Source organism: Lontra canadensis, unplaced genomic scaffold, assembly GCF_010015895.1.
Source record: "Lontra canadensis isolate GAN:19392208 unplaced genomic scaffold, GSC_riverotter_1.0 scaffold14, whole genome shotgun sequence".
Lineage (NCBI taxonomy): Eukaryota > Metazoa > Chordata > Mammalia > Carnivora > Mustelidae > Lontra > Lontra canadensis.
In genome coordinates, this window is record NW_022631008.1 from 28295663 (window position 1) to 28316584 (window position 20922).

Genomic DNA, 20922 nt, shown 5'->3' on the forward strand with positions numbered 1-20922 from the left:
TGAATCTCCAGGTTTACACACTTCACAGCACTCACCATAGCACATACCCTACCCAATGTCCATAACCCCACCCCCCCCTCCCAACTCCCCTCCCCCCAGCAACCCTCAGTTTGTTTTGTGAGATTAAGAGTCACTTATGGTTTGTCTCCCTCCCAATCCCAACTTGTTTCATTTACTCTTCTCCTACCCCATTAACCCCCCATGTTGCATCTCCTCTCCCTCATATCAGGGAGATCATATGATAGTTGTCTTTCTCTGATTGACTTATTTCGCTAAGCATGATACCCTCTAGTTCCATCCACGTTGTCGCAAATGGCAAGATTTCATTTCTTTTGATGGCTGCATAGTATTCCATTGTATATATATATACCACATCTTCTTTATCCATTCGTCTGTTGATGGACATCTAGGTTCTTTCCATAGTTTGGCTATTGTAGACATTGCTGCTATAAACATTCGGGTGCACGTGCCCCTTCGGATCACTACGTTTGTATCTTTAGGGTAAATACCCAGCAGTGCAATTGCTGGGTCATAGGGTAGTTCTATTTTCAACATTTTGAGGAACCTCCATGCTGTTTTCCAGAGTGGTTGCACCAGCTTGCATTCTCACCAACAGTGTAGGAGGGTTCCCCTTTCTCCGCATCCTCGCCAGCATCTGTCATTTCCGGACTTGTTAATTTTAGCCATTCTGACTGGTGTGAGGTGGTATCTCATTGTGGTTTTGATTTGTATTTCCCTGATGCCGAGTGATATGGAGCACTTTTTCATGTGTCTGTTGGCCATCTGGATGTCTTCTTTGCAGAAATGTCTGTTCATGTCTTCTGCCCATTTCTTGATTGGATTATTTGTTCTTTGGGTGTTGAGTTTGCTAAGTTCTTTATAGATTCTGGACACTAGCCCTTTATCTGATATGTCGTTTGCAAATATCTTCTCCCATTCTGTCAGTTGTCTTTTGGTTTTGTGAACTGTTTCCTTTGCTGTGCAAAAGCTTTTGATCTTGATAAAATCCCAATAGTTCATTTTTGCCCTTGCTTCCCTTGCCTTTGGCGATGTTCCTAGGAAGAAGTTGCTGCAGCTGAGGTCGAAGAGGTTGCTGCCTGTGTTCTCCTCAAGGATGTTGATGGATTCTTTTCTCACATTGAGGTCCTTCATCCATTTTGGGTCTATTTTCGTGTGTGGTGTAAGGAAATGATCCAATTTCATTTTTCTGCATGTGGCTATCCAATTTTCCCAACACCATTTATTGAAGAGGCTGTCTTTTTTCCATTGGACATTCTTTCCTGCTTTGTCGAAGATTAGTTTACCATAGAGTTGAGGGTCTATTTCTGGGCTCTCTATTCTGTTCCACTGATCTATGTGTCTGTTTTTGTGCCAGTACCATGCTGTCTTGATGATGACAGCTTTGTAATAGAGCTTGAAGTCCGGAATTGTGATGCCACCAACTTTGGCTTTCTTTTTCAATATTCCTTTGGCTATTCGCGGTCTTTTCTTGTTCCATATAAATTTTAGGATTATTTGTTTAGGATTATTTTCTTTGAAAAAAATGGATGGTACTTTGATAGGAATTGCATTAAATGTGTAGATTGCTTTAGGTAGCATAGACATTTTCACAATATTTATTCTTCCAATCCAGGAGCATGGAACATTTTTCCATTTCTTTGTGTCTTTCTCAATTTCTTTCATGAGTACTTTATAGTTTTCTGTGTATAGATTCTTAGTCTCTTTGGTTAGGTTTATTCCTAGGTATCTTATAGTTTTGGGTACAATTGTAAATGGGATGGACTCCTTAATTTCTCTTTCTTCTGTCTGGTTGTTGGTGTAGAGAAATGCGACTGATTTCTGTGCATTGATTTTATATCCTGACACTTTACTGAATTCCTATACAAGTTCTAGCAGTTTTGGAGTGGAGTCTTTGCAATGGCTTTGATAATATTGAGGTATGTGCCCTCTATCCCTACACTTTGAAGAGTTTTGATCAGGAAGGGATGCTGTACTTTGTCAAATGCTTTTTCAGCATCTATTGAGAGTATCATATGGTTCCTGTTCTTTCTTTTATTAATGTGTTTTATCACATTGATTGATTTGCGGATGTTGAAACTTCCTCCTTATCTTAATTGCCCAAGATATTATCCCATTTCTTCTTTTTCTCTTTAAAACTCTCAGGTAGGAGCTTCAGGGTTTAAATAGCAAAGTTTTGTCTTTTGCTCAGCAGGGACACCATTTTCTTCTCAATTGTTTTTAACAGACTTTGCCTACCCTTATCTACTTGCTAATTTCTCTCAATTGCCCACCCTCCCCAAGACTTTGAATTCATTATCCTTATTTATTAGACATCCTCCTGACATTCTGTGGTTTCCTGTTAGTGTTTTGGTACCTTTTGAGTTCTTGCAGTTAGTTGTATGCAGCAGAATTGGGTTCCTGATAAGACTGGGGCTTACATATAAAAATAATACCATCTCAAACAACACTTGCTTTACTTGGAGCTGGGGTGTTTGACAAGGTTGAAGCCGATTTTAAAAGAAGGCTCATTTTATTCGATTGCATTTTGTCTGTCTTTGAGCCATATATTTCCCAGTGTGTGTTGTCACGGATTTAAATCATCCAAAAGACGCTGAGACCCTGGTCTACACTGATGACAACTATGCCCCAACTCTTCCTCATTTTCAGTACGTGCATCTTTTTTTTTCAGTCTCCGTTTTTAGAGTTTTATACCATGTGTATATTTCACTAAAGCCTGTCTCAAATCACTGCTGGAATTAGGCCAGATATAGAAATCCAGATGAGGTGAATAGGATGGAGAGTCTTTCTCTCTCCTTTAACTTCCCTCTTCAGAAACTTCCATCAGTCGTAAACACTTGAGATGTTTAAAACCAGAAGCAGTTGCAAATCCTTTCTCCAGTTTACCACCAGGTCTGATTCTGCTTCTCACTGTCTGTGAATTTTGGTGTTTTCCTCTGCATAATACGTTTAAGATTGAATTTTGTGTGACAGCCTCAGATGAAGTTAAGACTTAGGCCAACAAAATACACTCTTCTTTATTAGAAAGTATTTCTACACTGTAAGGCTCCACAGTCAGGGAAGAAGACATGTCAGGTAGCTGAGGAAGTAAGATCTTCCAGCAATTCTAAAAGCTAAAGTACATTCCAGAACACTGAAAGATGTTACAGACCTGATTTCATCTTGCAGAAATCATGGCACATAGGAAAGGTGTGAGAAATATTATTCTGATGAAGTTTTAGAATATAGGTGAGGTTCGGTGGGGTGAGGTCTGGAGCCGATGACCAAGAAAGAATTCTTCAGACATCTTTGGTGCAAAATGGTGGTTTATTAAAGCACAGGGACAGGACCTGTGGGCAGAAAGAGCTGCTGCTCTGGGGTTGTGAGGAGTGGTCCTTTATAAACTTGTAATTTGGGAGGAGGTCAGGGATAGCATCAGTCTCTAAGGAATTTTGGAAGCAAGGTTTCCAGGACCTTCAGGGACTAGCTGTTGTTGGGAAAAGGTCATTAATTACCGCCTAATAAAACCTTAGTCATGAGACCCTTCAGATATATATCCGTGGGCCATATGCTTGGGGATGACTGCCAAAACATATCTTGGGGGGTTTGACAGATAAAGAAAGTTTCCAAAGGAATTTTTATATGTTAAAGTAGATTTACAAGATCCTGGTTGGGGGGTAGGGGGTGGTCAGGCTAGAATTGCCTTTTGCCCTTTGCAAAGTATTAAGGTAGAGGCAGTCGAGTCCCAGAGGAATGTCACTCTGCCTGTTTCAGGGACTTCTCATTGGGCTCTAGATAGTAAGGAAATTTAATAACTTTTCTTCTGCCACTGTTTCCCACATCATTTCTGAGTCTCTATAAGGGGAAAACATACCCTGTCCACTTCAGGCAGGGCTTGATGTTGATCTCTGGAAATTTACAGAACGCATTATTAAATATATTGTTTGGGAAGACTTAGAACTGGTGTATAGAACTTCTGGATCGAGGTCACTAACTGATCACAAAGATTTGTCTCCTACCTCCGTTGCCAACTCACACTGAAAGTTCAGAAAAAAAGAAAAAAAATGATAAAAAGAACAGGTTCTCTCATGCAGGAGAAACAACCCAGGGGAATGTACTGAGAAGGCTCTTTAGAACCTTCTCAGTGTGATTTCCGGATGGATACAATCTTGAATCAGCAAGGGTGTGGACCGGAAGGAAGTAGGCCCCAGGGTAACCTTCAGGGTCATTAATTCAAGGACAAACAGGGAAAGGAGAGGAAAACAGCTGGGTCAGTGATCTGTTTTGTGTATATAAAAGGACTGGCTATGATATTGATAGATGAAGTCTGAGAGAATAGCTTCTTAAAAAAGTGGGTGGGTGTTTGTTGCGTGGGTGTGGTGGGGGGGCAAATTTTGTTAACATAAACAATGGAGCCAAACAGAGGAGATGACACTTGGTAACTTCAGATATCCACTATGCATAGAGAAGAGGAAAAAAGAATATAAGAAAGTCAGTTATACACAGGACTAAAATAACCCTGAATTACTCCATCCCCCAAATAAAACCTTCCTTGTGTCCTCTTCAATTATAATTAAATCCCTCCCCAAACCCTCCCCCCAGCATTGGAGGGTTTCTGCACATTCATTTACAAGTGGCAGAGTTAACATCCCATTGAAGGGAGACTTGCCATCAAAAGTAAGTTTTGCAACTTATGAGGAATCCCGAGTATATTATATAATATATATATATAAAATATATAATATATTATTATTTATATTATATAGCATAGATAATTATTGTAATATATAATCACATATAAGATGTCATAATATATTATATTATATTTATAATATTTTATATTATATATAATATCTTATATATTATCTTATATCTTATATGTCTTATATCTTATATATAATATAATTATATATGACTATACATTTCTATTGTATATATTATATAATATAATTATATATCATAAATTGTATATTTTACATAAAATATTTACTTATATATAATATCTGTGTTATATGTAACATAGATATATATAAACACATATATTTATATTTGAGCCGTATTAATTTTTTATATTAAAAATGACCTTGAATGAATCAGGATAGGAAAAGTCCTAATATTGAATATAAACATAAACAAACAAACTGAACTAAATATCAGATATATAACATAACCACACAGATACTCTGCCCTGGTCATGGCACCTGCTTAAGATTCTCTCTTCTCTCTCTCTACCCTCCAACCCCCCTTAGACTTTTTCTCTAAACAAAAGAAAATAAAGAAGAACACAGGATCTTTGGAGAGATAATCATTTCTAGGACTAAAAAAGGGAAAGTACAAGGTGAGTATAGAAGAAGTAAATTGTACAAAAACTGATAGGGACCTATCAAAAGGACATGAGAATAGCCTAAAGGGGGTTCTCATTGGCTAAATCTGGGAAAATTTGACCATAAAAATGAAGAACAGGGTTGAATTTTATACCTATGATACTAAACAAAATTTAAAAATACACACAAATTAAAAAGTTTGACTTTATAGAATACACTATAAAAGTGAAAGGAATGAGTAATAAATAGAGAAAAATCACATTTATAATCACAATAGTAATAATTTTATTCAAGCAAGAGTCATCTCATATGCTAAAATCATCGGCAAAAGGAAATATTTTCACACAGTCTCAAATATATCCCTTTAGATTACCTTCTGATTACAGAAGGGAAAAGCTACTTCTATGATATTATAGACATCTGGAGGATATTGCCTTAACCAAGTGATCAAAGTATCATCAATGAGAAGAGAAACATCCCCAATCCAGTGTATTAATAATTCCTCCCATAAATGTTTAACCTGCATCCAATCATGAGAACAATTCAGACAAATCCATATAGAGTGGCGTTCAGTAAAACAACAACCTGGACTTTTCAAAAAATATTGGCCCCACGAAAGGCAATAAACTGACCTTGATTGAAGAAAGCTAAAGAGACGGGAAAACAAAATGTAGTGTGTGATCTTTGATGGAGCCCTGCATCATTATTGAGACAGTGGAGGTAACCAAATATGGACCATATAATAGATAATATTATATTGCTAATATTTCCTGGTGATAATTATATTTGGTTATGTAGGATAATGTCCTTGCTTTTAGCCGATAACAATCAGAAGCATTGGGCATGAAGGATAATCCTTTTTGTTGACTACTAATTCCTAAAAGATTCAGTTTATAACATATATTATATACTAATATGTATATTTAATGTTTATTTTAATATGTATATATGTAAATATACACCCATATGTGTATATATGTAAACATACGTGGGTATGTTTGTGTGTGTATTTATGTGTATAGATAGAAAGAGACAAAAACAAATGTGATGAAACTTTAAAATGAGTAAATCTGGGTGAAGTGTATAATTAATTGTGTTTCTTCCAGTATTCTTGCAACTCTTCTGTAGGTTTGAAAATGTTTAAAATAACATTAGGGAAAGGTGTGAAGCTTAACTTTTGGTGTGGGAGGATAGGAAAAAAATACTGGCATTTTTCTATGGCAAGTATTGAACCGGGGAGTTTTAGCTTAATTAATCAAAATAAAAACATGATAAATATGAAGGGCAACAGGGATTCTAGTCTTAGAGGTACCACTAACTGCTTTCCAGTGGTGTATCCAAGGCCAGTTGCTGAAATTCTTTATCTACAAAATGGAGATAACCATCATACTTCCCTGTGACAGAGGCAGCTAGCTGCCTAAATGATACCCATTCTACATTCTCTCTTATTGAAAGAACCGCAAATTTGATGACACAGGCAGCACACCTAGCGATACAACTTCCTTTTATACACACTTTGTGGTATGGTTATATTTTGGCTCAAGAGATGTAAATGGAGGTTGTTGAATAAGGAGTTTGACATGTGGTGCACCTGACTGACAGGCATATTATCTCTCTCTCTCTCTTCCCACCCTCCCCCTCTGCCCCCACCCCATGCTCCATTCTCTCCTCTTTCTCCTGCCTAGACGATGGATGCCATAGTGGAAGCTCTGAGCCATCTTGTGAGCATGGGGGTGAACCACACCTGCAGCCAGAAGGAGGTGAAGTCATTGTAAGCATTGGGGAGCTTCTGCACCAGCTTAGGATCACCTGTCTGTAGAGTTTCCTGTTACACGTGAAAGCAAGCACACCATTATTTAGTTAAATCAACATTGCTTAGGTTTTTAAATAAATGCAACCCCAAGCAATTCTTCATTTATATACTTTTTTTTTACAGTGATAAAGATTGAATTTGATAATAGATATCAAGTGCTTAGTATTCTTAGCACATACAAAGGGGCTTGATAGATGTTTATCTACTATTGTATCAGTGTGGTATAAAGGAGTGCTCTTTCCCATTGACCTAGCGACAAAATGAATGCTTCCCTCTCTTATGAAATTCCCTTTTAAAATTTTCCTTTTCAGCTCAGAGAATACATACCAATTCAGACTTCTTCAAATATCTAGCCTATTTAAAGATAATTCCTTGAAGCGATTATCATAATCAGCCCCATATTTGAAATGAAGATAGTAAAAGGGTTTCTCGAACTAATGTAACCAAGTCATATCTAGTGAATAATTTAAATTGCTGTTCTAAGAGTCAGAATGATTTATAAAGTTATAAAAGCGATTATCAGGTATGCTAGGTGAATCGAAATATATAAAAATTTTTGTATATATGTGATATGTGGACTAAATATATTTTAAAAAAGTATACATGAATGGCAGTGTTTGCAAAACCTGCAAACTGGTTGAATAAACCATTTGATATATAAAAGGGAAATTTTATATATTTCCTTTGCCATAAAATAATAAATTAATAAAACATACTTTACTTCATTGGAAATAAAACAAGCCTAGCATGTTTGGATTCCAAAGCCAGCAATCATCTTTTAAAAACTGATATAATATTTCTCGATCAGAAGGAATAACTAGCTTTCTGTTTAATTTAGTAAGATATTACTTAACATGTCAGTGATACCCCATGGTACTCACATAGTAAGATGTTACTGAAGCAAGTTAGTAATATCTGTAGTAAGACGTTACCACTATCTGGCTATATCTGATAGAGTAATTTTTCTTCATTTCATGTTCTCATTCAGAAACTGCCTGTGTGAATAAGAATCCATTTATATATCAGAAGTTGTCGTGACTAGGAACCAAAATGCCTGACCAGTGGTGAAGTAGAATTCTTCTTGCATTTCTGACACTCCATTATTCAAGTCTTTGTAACATATAGATATCACACCAATTTTTAAACTGAGAAATCCGCTAAGCCATCCTGTAGCATAGAGCATGTTCACTTTTGCACATAATAATAATTTATAATTGAACCAAAGTATTATAAGCAGAGCAAACATATACAGAATGCCAAGGAAGTGCCTGGCCCTGTGCACATTTATCTTTTCACTCTTCACAATAACCCTGGGTGTGATTATTCCTGCTTGTATGGGCTGAGAATCTGAAACAGTCGGGGTTTTGACAGGAAGCAGATGAGACTCTCAAATTAGGATTAGTCAAGGAAGGATTAATAAAGGGAATCTTCATGAATGTGTCCTCATGTTGACGAACCCACAGGGGGATAGTGCAGTCTCCCAGGGTTTGTCATAACAGAGTTGTTCCCACACCCAGGCTCAAAGGACAAGAGGAGGAAGTAGAGGGGGATACGGGACCCTGGAAGGAGACTGGTTGAGCAGGATGCCTTGAGAAATGTTGTGACCTTTAATCTAATGACAGAGCTGACCAGAGAGGACTTTGCAGGAAGGGAGGAGAAGAGTAAACATTGGACCTCACTTCCTTCCAGTCTCCTGCCAGGTTCTCCATAAGCCAAACTCGAAGGGAAGCCAGTAGGCAAAGAGGTCTGACGACACAGTTATCGACACAAGAGGTCAGCTTCCTGTGACAGAAAACAGAGTGGAGGAGAGCACAGTGCCTCTGAGAGGACAAGTAAAAGGTATCCAGCTCAGGAACTGAAGCTGAAGGAGCTTAGGCTCTTCGTTAGAAGGCATATAGCTGGGAAGTTGAAGAACCTTGACTGAAACTCAGGTCTGACTTTCAAAAAGTTTCATTCTTTCCATTGTATCAAATGATGACTTCTATTATTTTGGAGACAAAGAGGTTAAGTATATTTGCAATGTCTTCTCTAATCACCATGTTTCTCAATAGAAACTGATATGGAGCCTTAATATGCTTATGTGGATTCACCCATTTGTTTAATAAATATCACAAGGAGAAAATGATGCAGAAGGCCATGGTTTATATTACTCTGATTATACTCCGTCCAGACAAGGAGCAGAAGAATTTTCTTTGGACATAAGTAGCATAAGTGCAGACAACTGACAAATAGAACAAGAATTTCATTCTTCAAATCATGTATTTGATTCTCTGTTAGTGCATAAATCCTTAGAGTCATTACAATTCAGGTAGGGCTACAATCTAGTATCCTCAGAAGAAGGTCGTCATTATTAGCTTGTTAAGGTTCCAACCAATAATAGGATATCTATTTTTACATCTTGAAAAATGGTTTCAAATTGCCCAAACGAAAAATCAAGTTTTTGAAAAATAATGAAATTGCAAGCCAGAGGATAATTTTCCCTCTTTATGAGCATTAGTCATTGTCAGTGGTAACTTAACTGTTCAGTAAAACTGAAATGAAATGCTTACCATGCAAGAATCATTGAAAGACTAATCTCATTGTTACAAGCTTCCATCAGACATAAAAGACTTTTACTTGAACACCACCATGCTCTGGAAACATGAGAGTAAAATTATGATTCTGTTCTTCAGGACATTGTAGGTTTTATTTTTCATTAATAGTGTGATTGAGGCTATAGAGGATGGTTTTGTTGAAAGTAATTCCCTAAATGAGTAATTCAACCTCTCAAGGTAATAGTCTATTTTTTTTTTTTAATTTGGGTGAGTTCCCAGAGTTTATAATCCATAATTGATTTTTTTTAACGAGTTGGTTAATACAACCAGTGATAAGATAGAGAAACAATGTTGTTCCAAATATGAAAACCAGGTTTTTAGCTTATGGCTAAAATTTCATTCAAGCTGATGTTAAATTCTGTATGTTATTCAATAGAGTGACAGAATTAGTTGAACAAAGGATAAGAATAACTTTTGAAAATATTTTGAAATATGAATAACATGGAACTCCTGACATTTTTGCAGACTCTTCTATTTTATTCAAGGAATTCAGCTAAAGTATATTCAAGATTTTAGGTAAAGTTGACTCTAACCATGGTTCAGTATGAAGTATTAACTTTTATATCCATTTAAATGTTTAAAATTGTAGATAGAATTTGCGTAGGAAGAGATTCAGAAAGAATCTCATCTGTAGTATTTTGTATTTTTATCTTAGCCTATTTTGGTTGGATGAAAAGAAAAGAAAATGTATTTCTCTGGAGAAGGGTCATTGGTGTCTATTTTTATTTAAGAAATATTAAGAATCTGCACTAAGTAGAATGCTTAATGTGCAAACTTGGACACCGGCCCACTAGATTTAAAGCCCAGCTCTATTGCTCACTAATTGTATAATATAAAATCAAGGGAATAACAATACCTACGTCACTGGGTTCTGTTAAGAATAAATAAGTTCATATATGTGGAGTCCGTGGGAGACCTTCAGCAACTTTCACAATCATATGATATGTGGTTAAAGGCATTCCACGTATTCTGGTGTGGGTCCTATTTACTGTTGGTATGACAATCTTTTATACAACTGTTTCTATCCTACATGCAGTGAGGTCTTTTTACAAAAGCTTATGCCAAAAAAAATTATCATGAGGAAATTAATGTGCAAGATTCATATTGCTATTGTTTTGAGAATTGAAGAACAGAGAAATTGTAAAGGTTGTTAAAGAGTGTTGGTTGGGGAAAGAAGAGGAGAGAACATTGTCTTGCAGCTAGGAAATCTGTCTTATTCTGAATCCAACCAGCAATTAACTGTGTCATCTTTGGGAAAATCACCTAATCTCTAGGGTTTCAGTTCCATTAGCTATGAGCATAATGATACCCTTGAGTCAATGCATATGCTCCTACTCAATCTGTTTTCATTGAAGACCATTAATATTCACTTTTTTTTTTTTTTTTTTTTTTTTAAATCTCCAAGTGCCCAAAAACCTTTTATTCCTTTCCTGGAGTTTGGGATATCTAGAGAGTAGCCAACTTCCTATTATATTCCCATCCCTTAAGTCACATGAGTTGAGAACCAGGAAAGGGGATTAGAGAAAGAGGCCTGGAGAATCACTTTCATAGCAGTGAGAAAAGGGTTAGGTCATTTAGATGCCTGACAATGATGGGCTCTTCAGCTAGGGATAGCAACCTTGGAGGCAGAAACCACTCAGTTAACCTTTCTGGACATAGTCCTTTCTCACTTCATTAGTCGAAAGTTCATTCGGATCTGGGCATCCCACGCCAGGAGCACATTTCATTCCACTTCTAATTCAAAACACCTGGACTCCTTTGGCCAGAGGCCACATCTGGGACATGGCTCTTCTCTGTTTGATGACCTGGGTCTTGCCTCAGCATTTACCACAACAGCAAACACAACACGAGGAAAGATTACTTTTGTGGAAGGAAGCCAAGAAGAACAAACGAAACAGAATTTAAAATATTAAAAACCTATTAGCTGAGACAATGGAAAGCCCACATTAGGCCTGAAGTATGAAAGGTGCCTAATTAGAGAAGCAAGAGTTGCCAGAAGCAGTCTGACTTACTAGGAATGAGAGAAAGTCTCCTTACAAGGGGAAAGTGATTATAATGGGAGTGTTGCCAGAGGTTAGATGAGTAAAATCACTCATTTTGTCTCCATGTTGATCCTTTGCTATTATCGATGCCATTCCTAGACCATAATGATAATGTTGAGTTTCAAGGGCACCTGTAGAACTTAGAGTGTGTGTACTGACTTAACTTTGTGAAGACATAGACATTGAGAGAGAAGGAGTGTGAATGCAGATTTGTTGGCACCAGTAGGTTTTCAACTGGACATCTGCTTTCATAGGTCATGATGTTTACAGACCTTGTAATGCAGTACGATGATGTCCGAATTTGTGCTGTGTTGTGTTTTCCACATTACTACTCTTTTCTGCCTGGGTCCCATTCCAGTTTTTCTTGGCTCTTCCATAGCTAGATAGAGGTGATGGCATTCCAATTAGTATCTTTGCTCTACCAAGTTTCATCACCGGTTCACTTCAGTTCTGCAAGTCTTTTCTTGAGTGCTTCCTTCCATCTAGGCATGGTGCTGGGAGCTGCAGAGATCAATGGGTTTTTGTTTCAATTACACCATACTCAAGGACCTTCTTCTAACCTTGGAACAGACCACTTTGCTTGTTGTAGCTACAATTCCTTACTCACATAAGGGCATAGAGTGTTCACACTGGTCTTAATATAAAATCTTAAGGTAGTTATTCATTAGTAATACTGATTATAGAAATAAACATAATGGACCAAATACAGTTTCTTTTGCTTGGGTAATAGATGTGGTTTTATATAAAAATTAACAACTGATATTAACATTTCTCATCAGAAAGATAACAGAATACTTTCCATGAAGACACAATTCTATGCTAGAAGTATAACAGACTAAAATTTCATGTGCAGAATACAGAAGAACTAATGAAAGAAGTATACAAGAAATGAGTTTTATAACATGTAGAGAAAGAGGTAACATTTAAGCTTCTACCAAGTTTTAGGTACAATGCTTTGCATTGATGTTCTTCTGTAGGAGGATATGAGTAGGCTGTGGTAGTGGTTAAAATATTATTCAGCACTAGTTAGAAATAATGGCTGCCCAAAGCTTCTCAAGAATGCCCTTCCACCAGCTCCTAAGAATTTTTCAGGGGTATCCCTCCAAATTTCCAGGGTCTGGCAACTGAAGAGCCCATGCGTGGCTCAGTGGGTGCTTTCAATTCTTGTTCTAGTACCGAAGTCAACATCTCTGGTAATTGTTCTGTACCTGGGTAATATGGGACATTATTTGAATATCACCTCAATTATCCCACTGACAGTGGGGAAGGCAAATTCAGAGCATTACAGTGACTTGCTGGAGGAAGCAAAGATAATGAGAGGCTGGGATGAATTGTAAGCACAGATCTGATTCTAAGCCTTTCCCACTAAGCCCCTCTGTCTCTCATGGAGGTAGATGGGGGCTAGAGAAATTCAGGGTATGGCAGAGAGTACTCGCCTCCCTTTGGCTGGCTGCTTTTTCTTCTCACCACACAGCAGATTGGCCATTAATTTAGAGAATTTAACTGGCGTCTCTTCATATGTGGGGAATATGTGTGGAATGAGAGGCTAGGAAAGCGGAGACATAATTGAGAAGGAAGTGCTCTGGAGAACATGCAAGGACAGAACCAATAACAAATGCGTGATGCTTTCCTCACAAGACTTCCATGTATGTAAAAAGGCACAAACAAGATTTGTCTAATAGCAGAAATATGGAAACTATTGAAATGATCACAGAGAGTGATTAATCCATTAAAGAGAATGAAATGTTATGCAGCTCTGAAAAGAGATGGGGTGAATCCATATATGCAGATGTGGAAATGTGCCCAAGACAGGATAATAAATGAGAATTTTTAGAGCAGGATAACAAATGAAGCATTTTTCCATTTGAGAGAGAAAAACAGTGGGGTAAAGGGAGCAGCACCTGAGAGGCTGGAATAAGTACAACGTGAGAAGAGAGAAACTTTCACGAGGTCTTGTAGCAGCGGGACCAAACGTCCTGAATGTACCCACGGGAGTTGAATTCATGTTCAAAATCCTTGCATGGGTGTATTTCCCACCTCCATAATTATACAAATATAGATCTGGTGAAGTAGGATATTTACACTTCGCTATAATGAGACACTAGTGCACACATTAAAATGGCTACAATTAAAAATACTGATCATATCAAGTGTTGGTGAGGATATGGGGGAACTGGAATTCTCATACACTCTTGGTGGGAATACAAAATTGTACAATCACTTTGGTAAATAACTTGGCAGTCTCTTAAAAACCCGATCATATGCCTGTCACATGACTCAGGCATTCCACTGGTAGGTATTTAACCAAGAACAATGACAGCACATGTCCATACAAAGACTTGTATACAAATATATATGGCAGTTTTATTTCAAAGCATCAAAAATTGGACAGGTACTCAAATTTTTGTAAGTAGGTGAATGGATAAACAAACTGTAATATATCCATATAATAGGATACTACTCAGCAGTAAAAAAGGGAACTTTATAACATGAATGAATCTCAAAATAATTATGCTGTGAGAAAGAACCCAGACAAAAATAAATTACATACTATATTATTCCAATTATATAAAATTCTAGAAATTGCAAACTAATCATCAGGGACAGAGAACAGATTAGAGGCTGCCTCAGGACAGGGAGGAACATAGTAAGGAAGAAGGGAGGAATTGAAAAGACATGTGGTAACTTTGAGGGGGAATAGGAATTTTCACTATTGTGATTTTGGTGATGGTTTTATTTGTGTATACATATCTGAAAACTTGTCAAATTATATTTTGTATGTAGTTGATTGATTGTATGCCTACTATATCTCAATAAAGCTGTGTTTAAAGGTAAAAAATAGCAGAATTTAAGAGGATTCTAGATTATCTTTTGGCAGAGAATGGGACCACCATATACTTTTCCGTAAATTTATAAGTATAAAGTGGGGGTTTAGGATGAGGATGGAGGGCTACAGGATATTTTCAAAGTCTCTTAGAGATCTGAATCTGGATAGGTCAATCAAACAAAGAGGGCCTCAATGGATATCAAAGGCCCCAATTATTTTATTAAAATCCTGCCTTTGCTCTTACTGACATGTCTTTGAGTGAATGTCTGAGAACATTCTGCTTGTTATTGGATAATTACAAGCACGGTCTGAATTGGTACTTGAGGAAGGATGTGGCCATTGGATCTCTGAGGAACATTTTAAAGATTATTTATGACATGATTTCTTCAAGTTTGATAAATATAGAAAAGGAGCTTATAAGTTTTAGGAGCCCCTTCCTCTTCATAGGATTGCATTTTATCATACTCAGCTTTTTTGAGAAGGATTCTGTAATGTCTTACCACCAGTGGAGCCAGATGGTGTCTCAAAGCTTTGGTTGGGATAATTGGATCATTTCTTAATCTCAAACTCATTGTTTAGGAGCTTTACCGAAAGAATAGCCCCTCAACATATTAGCCTGTTTCAAAGCATCATCAGCAGAAAGCTGAGCTCTACTTAATTTTTTAATTTTTAATTTTTTCCAGAAAATTTCAGAGAGAAAAAGATCAGTTTCTTTCCTGTGTCATTTTTCCTCTTCCTCTAGATTGTTCTCTCAGAAATGGCATGAATTTGTTGCAACTTTTGTGATATCAGTGAGACCTCAAACACATGCTTGTAGCAAAGGTGATGTGGAATACAGCCTTGCAAAATTCCAAAAGTCAACGTGGCTTCCATAGTAGTGAGACTGTATTCTTTGATTTCGTGTCTGAGAGTTTCCCTAATGGGATCCCATACAGAAAAATAATGCGGAATTCAGGATCATGGTGTGTAAGGTTGGTAGCAATGGACAGTATTTACACAGGTTGCAGGACTGATAAATGGGACAGTTAAGCCATCTTGGTTACTTTGCACTTTTATCTCCAGAGATTTCACCTCTGCTAATCTTGTAAAAAAATGAATTAATTTTCATCGGAGCATAGAATGAAGGTTTAGTCATTGGCTACCAGTCTAAGTCAATTTCACAGCTTTTAGCCTTGCAGAGTGGCTTCTGAAAGTCCTTATTAAACATCTTGGCTCTCAACGAGAGAATATTTTCATTCCCTATTCACACCTTGAAGCAATGACGTACAGCTTTCTCAATGACCTCACAGCCAGAACAAATAGGGAAATAACTTCAAGGTGAAATTTTCAAAGAAGAGGAAATTCCTTGATGCACAAAGTCAACTTTATAAAGATTACTAGTATGTTAAGAAAGTCTGTCACAGTTTTACTTTTGCAAAAAATAATTGTGTTCTTGCTACCCCAGAAGACTTTAAGACACAAAATCTAGGCAAACAGCTTAACACTGGTGCTTTGCTGAAGTTCCAGCTCAGAGATGTGTCATCAAAGCCATATTTTGGATGTAGGTAGCTGAGGGTAATTGGCCCTTTGCCTTTTCAGGTTAGAAGCATAATGAACAGAGTAAAGGGGAGTGGGAGAAGCCTAAAGAAAAGACCAAAATCTGGCCTCGGGACAATTATAACAAAATGAAGCTTCTTCACTCTAAGACTGAGCATGGTACCTTGTCACTTTGTAGAGCTGAGCCAGTGTTACTGTAACAAAAGACATTTTCTTTCCCCCAAATTTCTTCCCAAATGTCAGACGACAGGAAATAACTTCTATGTGTGCTTTACAACACAGAGAACTTTATTTTCATATATACTTGCCCTAAAACCTTGCAACTAGTTTGAGGCAGATGCCATTGTTATCCTAGACAGGTTTGCATAGGAGAGATCAGGTTCAAGGCTGTTACGTTGTTAAGTCAGGGCACATAGGTGGAGAGTGGAAGAGCATAAACCCGAGTCTGTTTTTCTGATGCCAATCAGATATCTTGTTAGTTGTTTGGTTTAACAGTACATCACTCTGGATAAATAGGTTCACTTTTAGAACTGATTACAGCAATTGGATACCAAGTAACGAGTGTTTACTCTAAGAAGAAGTTCAGCATGATGGTAAAGTGAGTAGATTCTGGGGTCAAAATGCTTGAGTCCAAACCCAAGTTCTACCACGCACAGCTGTGTGATCTTGGGCAGTATTCTAACCTCTTTGTTAATTGTGTTATTTATTCCATAGAGTTGCAGTGAGAGTTTATGAGTTAACAAGCATAAAGCACTCAGAATTCTGCCTGGCACCTTTTAAAACCTGCATATTAGTTCTCTCCACAGCAGCAAACACCATTGTTACCATAATTGATACTTATTATTATAGTAAGGGAAAGCATTTATTACATTTCTTCCATCTCTGTGGGAATAAAAATTAGATCCGAATGACATGCTTTTATGTTGATTTGAATCCTGCCAGGAATACACTAGGCATTAGAGAGCTGCATTGGCCTAATAAATTCCTGTTTCCATTCCCAGCCAATACTTTAAGTATCAGGAAATGAATGTTCATTTTCTACGATGTCTTATTTACATCTCTCAACCGTATATCTAGGGATTATTGGACTCATTCACATTATTTTGAGTTCTATATTCCTTGGGAAGGGTGGCAGTAGGAGTGATTACTCAATTGTAAGGATACACACATATGTGCTCGCTACTAGGAATTTTTTTCTGTATTTATCTTCTGCCTGTCTCAGAGTTCAGTTCTAGATGTCCATTCTCTAGCTACATCTACTTCCTTAAGGTTCTCATCTAGTCACATGGCTTTTGTTATGTTAACAATCCCAAATTTATATCCAGGTCCGATTTTTCTTCTGAGCTCCAGACTTGTATGTCCACCTGCCTGCTCCACATCACCTCTTGGAAGTCCCACAGATGACTCGAACTAAGCGTAAATGAAACCACTCCCAATCATCCCTTCAAAACTTTGTGCAACTTCTCTCATTTTAGGTGGTAACATCTCCATTCTTCCAATTGTTCAGGCCCAAATTCTAGAGTCACTAGTGACTCCGCTCTTTCATACATACATCCAATCTGTTAAGAAATCCTATTGCTCTTTCTTCAAAATCTAGCTGGAATCTGACTACTTCTCAGCATCTCCATTACCACCGCTCTGGTCTGCATCACCATCCTCTTAGGTGGTTCATTGCAATACCCTACTAATCGGTCTTCATTACAATACCTACTACCTTATTTTCCTATAACTTATTTTCAATACAGCAAGTAAAATGATGTTTTAAAGTATGTCATATCGTGTCACTCTTCTACCCAAAACCTTGAAATGCCTTAGTGATGCTGTGTCATCTGACCACCTTTCACTACCTTATCTTCTTTTCTCCTCTTCTCCTTCTTCTTGTCTTTGTGTTTCCTGACAGTTCCTTAGCTGACCCAGGTGTTTCCATGTTTCCTGGACCTTTGCTGTCCTGGTTCTTCTGTAGGACACACTCCTGCCAGGGATGTCTGCTTGGCTGACTCTCTCACATCTGTAAGTAAAGTTGCCTCCCCTTCCTGATGAGGCCCACCTGACCACCCTAGCTAATACTGCCCCAGCTCTCTTTCTGCCTCCCCATTCTCTGGATTTCCATGTCTTCTTTTCCCATGGCACTGTTCCTAACAACACTCAGAGAGCCACAATCTCCATCCCAAACCCTTGGGGGTCCCAGATGCATATCAGAACTTTAGCCTTTTTCAGATTTTAGTAGAGAAGGCAATGCATATACCATATATTATAGCTCATCTTTAACAAAATAATGTAATCAAATACATGAATATTTCTGAAGCAAAATCTAGAAATGTTCATACTAACTAGAGTAAAGTCTATGTACAGCTGTATGGTCTGGACCAGTTTTACGGACAAATTCAGGATGAAATTCCTATTTTTAAACATTTTTAGATCTTGTTTTGCCATTAAAGATTTGTGGACCTGCATATAGCTGTTAGGTTCATCCCTGCACTGGAGGGCAGAGTTCATGGTCTCCAACTGGCCCATCTACATCAGGCCCTGAGAGCAGGGTCTGGCATCTAACACATGTTCGATGTGTGTTGCTTTAATTAATTAATTTCCCCAAGAAACACTTCCTTTTCTTCTTTCCAGATTTAACCAGCTAATCGTCGTTTGTTGAACATGTCTTATATGTGTGCGTTTCCATCTGGACCTTTCCCTTGACTGATTTTTCAGTTTTTCCCTTGTTCTCTTTTTACTCAAATAGTCCAGATTTCACAATGTAGATGTAATCTCACCCCCATGGGAGCCACCTGGCTCCAATTTGTGATGCCTTTTGTCCCTATCAACTGCTATAGCAGTTTTTAAAAAAGTATTTAAAAAAATATCATTTGCATTTAATCCTGATGTATCTCATTTCTTTTATTAATGATTTTTTGGATGAATTATCATCACGCTAGCTAAATTATAAGCTCTTTGAGTTCTTGTATTATTATTTGATAATAATATCAGAGAGTAAAGTAAAGCCTATGAGAGTAAAGGCTATGTTACCATCTTTGAGATTAAGAGTAAAGGTTATGTTACCATCACTGTGAGCAGGACAGTAGGTAAAATTCTTCTTTTACAGCAGTAGGCTCACCATGTCATAAATTATTACATTTTTCCATTTTTGTATGAGATACATGCTGAGGCTATAATGACTTATTAGATGCACTTGTTATCTTGACTACGGAGAAGGAATGAAAAAGAAAAAGAAGAAAATAGGCCATTGTAATTGAACTGATTGCTGCAATTGAACTGATTGAGCTGTGGGCATTAAGTTGAACCTTAGAGGACCAGGGATTTTTCCCCAAGGCAATGGTGGCAGAGACAGAAAAAAAAGAAAAAGTAGAAACCACTCAAAGGAGGAGGGTGAAAGGGAAGAAAGTAGCAAGCCGAGCTGGCAGCATGTGTCAGGCCCTCGAGGTGGCGGTGAGGGGGGGGTACGTCATTCAATAAGGCAAACTAAAGGCATTTTGGTGTGATTGAGGTGCAGGTTGGAAGGGAGGTGGGATAGTGTATTGAAAGAGAAAACTGGTCTTGGAGGGAGGCAGGAGCCAGATCACAAAATGTGTTCTACATCTTGTGAAGGAATTTAGGCTTATGATGAGGGGTATGGAGAATTATCCAGGCATTTTAAGCCAGGGTCTCTGAAGTGCTCAGATTTGCACTTTTGAGAAATGACTCTAGCTGCATTGTGAGGAACAGATTGGAGAGGCAAGGCTGAAAACAGAGGCCAGGTTTTGTTTTTTTCCCGTATTTAGGGCAATGGGTTCTCGGAGAGTCTGGACGTGGGTGTACTTGCTGTTCATCTCCTGGAGGATGAAAAACACATCTTAATGATTCTTCCAAGGGGACCTATGGTAACATATTTATTGATGAAAATATATTAGCTTTTATTTTATAATCGTTAGGAAATGGATTTCCTCAAAATAAAAGAAAAAAAATGCATCTGTGAGATATTTGAGTGGCAGGTATGTGTTCTGGCCAATGGGATGTGATGGAGGCTGAGCCGTCCCTCTGGGAACAGCCGTGGGACTCCAGAGGGCAGCGAAAGGACAGATCAGAGAGGTGATGGAAAGACTGACGGTGACACATGGCGTGTGAGCTCCAGGAGATTGGAGAATGTGGTGCCCCCCACACTCTTTCCTGGTGAAAGCAGCCTTCACAGACCCTTAAAGAAATGAATCTGTTAAACAGATGTCTTCGGCATGTCACTTTCAGACAAAGCTTCCTTTGCTAAAACCCCCTCTCAGAAAGGTTGAGAATGGATAAGTCTGGTGAGAGGAATAATTTGTCAAACTAATTTATTATAGCCCAAGGAGGTCTCTGCATAATTCAGGACTCCAGGGAACAGAAGGCTGTCATCTACGGTGGTAGTGACTCTCCTCCCACAGGCTGGGGCCTCTGTTTGCTTATTTGTTTTTGGTTTTGTTACATGGAAGAGGCTAACATTGTTCCCAGGGCTTTGGTTCTGTTCATAATAGTCCATTTTATGTACATTTTGAAAATGAGAAAATGGGAGCCCGTGTGTGGGAATGCAGGGTTCAAACAGGACTTGCCGAGGAAAATTGAATCCAGGAGTGAAAGCTACGGATAAAACAGGAACTGGATCAGGCTGCTGTGCTTCTGCTGCTGGGCTGCGAATCGTCTGTGGGGTCTTCAGGGAAAGGACAAGCTACCCTGGGCTTCTAAGGCAGCAGCTTATGCCTCTGTATACTCCCCGGAAGAGCTCACAAACCAAACCCAAGCACTAAGCACTAAGCACTCTGGGAGAAATTTA